Source organism: Rhinopithecus roxellana, chromosome 8 (assembly GCF_007565055.1).
Source record: "Rhinopithecus roxellana isolate Shanxi Qingling chromosome 8, ASM756505v1, whole genome shotgun sequence".
NCBI lineage: Eukaryota > Metazoa > Chordata > Mammalia > Primates > Cercopithecidae > Rhinopithecus > Rhinopithecus roxellana.
Window position 1 is genome coordinate 73,726,624 of NC_044556.1, and position 6,217 is coordinate 73,732,840.

The 6,217-nt window shown below is 45.6% G+C and overlaps 1 pseudogene across 1 annotated transcript; it reads right to left on the minus strand.

The window, feature by feature from the left end:
* Positions 1 to 3,443: 3,443 nt before the first annotated feature.
* On the minus strand, positions 3,444 to 5,568 carry LOC104664171 (annotated as a pseudogene). Its single transcript, XR_004058965.1, has 2 exons — positions 4,239 to 5,568; positions 3,444 to 4,072 (listed from the first exon to the last, which is right to left on the minus strand). The product of XR_004058965.1 is annotated as a transcription factor Dp-1 pseudogene (transcript).
* Positions 5,569 to 6,217: the final 649 nt, after the last annotated feature.

Sequence of the window (6,217 nt, forward strand, 5' to 3'; positions counted from 1 at the left end):
GTCACTTTATTATAAATACCCTCTTGGTTTATGTCACTCTCCCTAAACTAAGTTTGAGGTGCAAAATCCTGGTTTTGGAATCTGAAGGCTTGCTTTCCAATGCTCTCTCTGTGGCAATCAATTGTGTGATCTTTGGTAAGTCACACAGTGGCTCTGGGACAATTTCACATTTGGAAAATGTGGAAATAGGGCTGGGTGACCAAGGAAGGAGTTAAAGAGCTAGGTAAGCACAATGTTTTACACTGATTGTCCCAGGATAAGTTTACAGACCTTGTTGGGCTTCAGTATCATCAGGACATTTTAGTGAATGACAGATTTCTGTGCTCACCCCAACAAGTCCTATTCAGTAGCGTTTGCAGGGAGAAGCAGTCCAGTTGCTCATTTAATCAGCCCAGTTGCTTATTTAATCAGTGTGTTAGGTGATTTTGATGTTCAGGGTCCTCACACCATACCTTGAGAAACTTACCCAGGGAGGTATAATTCAGAGTCCCAGAGAACCTCTCCTTTCCATCCCATCACTAGCACTAGAAAGGTCCTTGAGGGGTACAAAGGGAAGATTTCTCTTTGGGCTTAAAGCCCAAATGTCTGAGATAAAAGCAATCACACTAATGAATAACTAACAAGCATGGGTCCTTTCCAGATCAGGTTTTGAAAAGGCCAGTACAAACCAGCTGTGGCCAGTCAATACTGGCCTAAACTAGTTGAGCCATCACAGCCTATTTAAACTGATTGTGATCAGTTGAAACTACTCTAAATTGATCAGGTCCATCCATGACTAGTCAGAACCATCATAGACTGATTGTAGCTGGTCAAAATCAGTTGAAACCAGTTAGGTTCAGCCATAGCCAGTGTAAACCAGCTGTGACTCAGTAAAATTGGTCAAAACAAATTGGAACAGGCAGTAATGGAGCAAAACCAGCATAAATCTGTTGTGCCCAGTTCAAACCACTCTAAACTGGTCATGCCCTTTAATAACCATTAGAAACAGGTGTTATGGACCACTTAATACTGGCCTAAACCAGTTGCAGCCAGTCAGAACAGGTCTAGACCATTTGTGGCTAGTTATAACCAATCAAAATGGTAAGAGCCTGCCATGAACAATCAGAACCAGTATAAACTGGTTGTAATAAGTCACAGTTGAACCTAGCTGAAACCAGCATCAATATTTTGCAGCTGGTTCACCGGGCGCAGTGGCTCACGCCTGTAATCCCAGAACTTTGGGAGGCTGAGGCAGACGGATCACGAGGTCAGGAGATTGAGACCATCCTAGCTAACATGGTGAAATCCCCTCTCTACTAAAAATACAAAAAATTAGCCGGGCATGGTGGTGGGCACCTGTAGTACCAGCTATTCGGGAGACTGAGGCAGGAGGATGGCAGTGAACCCAGGAGGCAGAGCTTGCAGTGAACCAAGATTGTGCCACTGCACTCCAGCCTGGGCAACAGAAGGAGTCTCTCTCTCTCTCTCTCTCTCTCTCTCTCTCTCTCTCTCTCTCTCTCTCTCTCTCTCTCTATATATATATATATATATATATATATTTGGTCAAAAGTGATCTAAAGCAGTTGTGGCCAGTTGAAATTGGTTAGAATCATCAATGACTGACTGAAACCCAGCAAAACTGGTTGTGGATGGTCTACACAGGGTTTAAACCAGTCATAGCCAATCATAGCTGGTTCAGGCAAATTATGGCAGGTCATAATCAGCCAAAACCAATTGCAGCTGATCAGAGGCAGCCTAAACTGGTTAAAGCTAGTCTAAACTGGTCAGAACCCGCCATGACCAGTCAGAATAGGCATAAATCAATTGTAGTCGGTCAAAATGAGTAATGAGTCAAAACTGATTGAGGCTGGGCATAGGTGGTCTAAAACAGTTGTGGCCAATTAAAATAAGTTGTGACCAGCCATAACCAGCTTAAATTGTCTGCATGCAGTCAGAACTGGTTTGAACTTATTGTGGCCTATTGAAATCAGTCAAAACTGCTTGAATAAAAAACCACGACCAGTGAGAAACACAGAAACAAACTAGGGCCACTGAAAATTGGCCTAGATCAGTTATACCCTGTTAAAGCCAGTCTAAACCAGTTGTGGCTGGTCATAATAGCTCCAAACTGGTTTGGGACAGTCAAAACTGGTCTAAACCATTTGTAACAGACCACGACCAGTCAGAAATGGCCAAAATCAACTGTGGCTGGTAAAAACCAGCCTAAACCAGTTGTTCCATGTTCAATCTGTCTAACCCTGTCGTGGTTGGTTATACGAATCCAAACTAACTGTGGCCAGAAGAAACCAGCCTAAACAGATTGTAGCCAGTTATAGTCAGTCTAAATCATTTGTGGCCAGTTAAAACTCATCTAAATCAGTTGGAAATAGCCCAGACCAGAAAGAACTGGTATAAACAGGTTGGGGCCAGTCACAACTGGTTGAAGCTGATCTCGGCCAGTTTAGACTAGCTTTTAGCTAGTTTCTCCTGGTTTTGACTCATTATGTCTGGCTTCAACGTTATGATGGGCAGTGTCCAGGGATAAACAGCAGTGTCCAGCGCTGACCGCTCATGACTGTTCATAGAACAGTGGCAGTACATGATGAACAGCAAGCCATAGATTATTGGAGCTCCTCAAATTAAAAATAAACTTTTGTGAATTGTGGTTTTGATTTGCCTATACCTTGTGAGTAATGATGCTGAACATATTTTCATGTGCTTCTTGGACATTTATAAATTGTTTTTGTAGAAATGGCTACTGAAGTCCTTGCTCAATGTTTAAAGTAGTTGAAACTGGCTTTGTTGTTTCTTGCCTGTGCAGAAGCTTTTTCGCTTGATGTGATTCCATTTGTCAAATTTTGCTTTTGTTGCCTGTGTTTTTGAGGTCTTACTCCAGAAATCTGTGTCCAGAACAATATTCTGGAGTGTTTCTCCAATGTTTTCTTCTAGTAGTTGCATAGTTTTAAGTCTTAAATTTACAGCCTCAATCGATTTTCATTTGTTTATATGGCAAGAAATAGGAGTCCAGTTTCATTCTTCTGCATAAGGATATCCAGTTTTCCCAGTACTATTCATTGAAGAGACTATCCTTTTCCCAATGTATGTTATTGATGCCTTTGTTGAAAATGAGTTAACTGTATATTTGTGAATTTATTTCTGGGTTCTCTATGTTTATTTTTTATTTTTATTTTTTAAATGCCCACGCATGTTTTATTAATAAAAACTAACAGTGTCAAGTTAAACAAGTCAAACAATGAAAGTCTTTTCATATTCCATAAAATATCGCAGAAAAGTTTGTGTTTCAATAAAAAGACTCATTTTAGAACAGGCAGCTAATGTGCAGTTAATGGGTTTTGTGAATAAATTTTAAGAGACTATTGCCTGTCCTTAAATTCCTTTGTCTTTTTATATAAAAAAAGAACTATTAAAAATGATTGTCATATTTTGAGTTAAAAATTGTTAAAACATTCCCTATATTTAATTTCAATTTTATAATAGATTACAGAAGATGTTTATGAAACAAACACAACATTTGTTTCAGTACGTGTCTTTAAATGATAGACTTGTAAGTATGTAAACAACTACATAATAAAAGGGTTTCAAATGCTGCCTGTAAGAAATCAGGCAAATTTTACCATAAGCAATAAACCATTCCAAGTCTTCCAAGCCTGCCAGTCTCCATAGCCGCACCAGTGTGGCAATAAGCTTTAACCAAACCAAACAAAAACAAACAAAAGCACTTTGCAATTTGTTGCTGCAAAATAGGGAGAGAAAAGAGTGTATAAACTTGATGGAATCACAACAGTCAATATAATTTAAGGGAGAATAAAGTCAGTAAGGTTGATGGTGTTTATTGTTTAGAAAGTCGAATTCTGCTGTTTGCTTGGGGCTCTTGGACACCGTACCACTGAACAAATGGACAACTCTGCAGTCTCACTCTCTGCCAGCATGGGTGCTGTTCAGACTCACGGCAAATAAACGGCATTCGGTGCTCACCATCCACAACAGGAGGGCGTTTTATTTTCATGTATGAGGATGAAATACAATTTCTTCAGCAAACTCAGCAAAAACTGTTAAGGGGCAAAAATTAAGTCTGCACTTAAAGAAAAACAGAAAATGAAAAAACACAAAATCCTGAAAAGTAAATAAACGCCCCTCATCAGCACACTGGTATCAAAACACACATCCACAGTACGTCTTACTCCTACGGGAAACAATCCTTGCTTATCGGAGGTGCATATCTAAATTCAAGGGCTTACCATTATCTTCTTAGGAGTAGGACAAACGGAAACAGAAAACCCACATTAAAAAATAGTTTCTTTTCCCTAAACGTTTTCTTGAAGCTGAATGTGAAGTGGAGAGGACGTCAGTCGTCCTCATTGTTCTCGTTGAAGTCGTCGTCCTCGTCATCCTCCCGGACGCAGGACACTGGGGTCTCCACCCTGGAGCCACTGTACTGAGGTTGGAGCTTGTGGCCAGCATCCCATCCGCACCGTTGGTCAGGTCAGTGGCAGAGAGTTTCGTGCCGTTAGACGTGGAACGTGCCGTCGTGATGAACACGCCTCCAACAGTTAGTTCCCTGAGCTATTTCTGTCAGGTACAGCTCCAGGGCCTCTGGGACCAGACTTCTGGCCATTTTAAGGTCTTCGGCAGAGCAGCTTCCAGACTCCAGCCCACAAGCCGTGCTCATCCGCTTCAGCACTTCTATGTCATCGTATATTTCAGATGTGTTGTCAAATGTAAACAGATACTCGAATTTGTCGTTGGAGATGTTGCAGTCGATGACGGTCTTCTTGCTGGGTTAACGATGATGAAGGGCAGGTGGATGAGCGAGCTGAGCGTCCTTGGCCAGCTGGCCTGCTGCTCCTCTTGCTGGTTTCTCTCTTCACCAGATTCATGAAGGCAATTTGCTGTCGAATAAAAAAAACCTGAAATTGAGATTTTCTGTTTTATTCTGTCAAGTCTCCTCCGTCTTTCCACCTCTAAGTTCTGACATTCCTGAGTCGAGTTGGTGGGCAGACCAACCCACTTGATCTCCTTTTTCTCCTTGGAGATGATGTTCATGGCCATCAGCACGTTTAAGGCATTGTAGACGCGCCGTCGATGTTCTTCTCGTCATAAGCTGACTCACTTGGTAAGATCTGGTTGCCGGCAGCACTGAACTCTGCGACCAGCTCTTCCGCCACTTCGTGGTAGCAAGTGGTCCCTTTCCACTGCACCTTGTCTCAGACCTTCATGGAGAAATGCCACAGGCCTTGCTTGCCATTCTTTTCTCCTTTCCTCTTGCGCTTCCCGGCAGACCAACCACGGCTGGTTCTGAGAGGTAAAGTGAATGCTGGCGGTGTGTGGCCTACTACCACGAGGGTATTTGACGCTGCCGGTTTCTAAGGTGTACCGGTTACCACTTGCTGGGCAATGTTGTCATTGAACTGTACAAAGATTTTCGACAAGAGCTGCTTCCCGAGCGGGTTGACAATGGAGGGGTGAACTGTCACAAGGGACACTAACGCCTTTTCCCGGACTAAGGTTCTGGTCTATGAAGACCTTGAGTTCTCCGTTGGCTTCAATTAGACCGGCAACTTTTGCCATGTTACCAGATCTGGGAAATCAATGCTGTAAACGATCACCCTCCCGGAGAAGAAAAATAATGTTTCTGGGCGCAGCCCCTGCGTCCCGGAGCAACGTGCAGACCCGCGGGACCACGCCAGACCCCGGGGGCGCCGGCCCAGCTGACAGGTAACTCTAACAAGTGGGCTTCCGGGATCCGAGTCGCGCGCCTGTCACTAGGCCTCCGGCTGCCTCTGCACGCCTGCCCGCGCGCGCTGCAACCGGGTACCCGCAGGCCGCCGTGGGGCGGCCTCTCCTCCTCCACCCTCCGCGCTCCGGCCAACCCTGGCCCTGGCCAACCCTGGCCCTGGCCTCTACCCCCAGTCCGGCGCGGGCGCGGGCGTTGCTGTCAGCCGGAAGGGCCCAGGCCGGGACCCCGGCCCCACGGTCACCTGGGGAGCCCCCACCGGCGCTGAGCGCGCGGCGTCGGAAAGGGCGCAAGTCTGGGCCGCGCGGCGCCTACATGCGGCGGGGGCGCGGGATGGGGTGGCCGGGGTTCCAGGCCCGCGCCCCTTGCACCCGTCCGCGCCCTTGGGCCCCGCCCACTGCATACCCTAACCGCGGCACCTGGCTGCCGGACCCGGCCGCGTGGGCGGGGGAAGGGGCGGCGCTGAGAGGCGCAGGCAGGGGC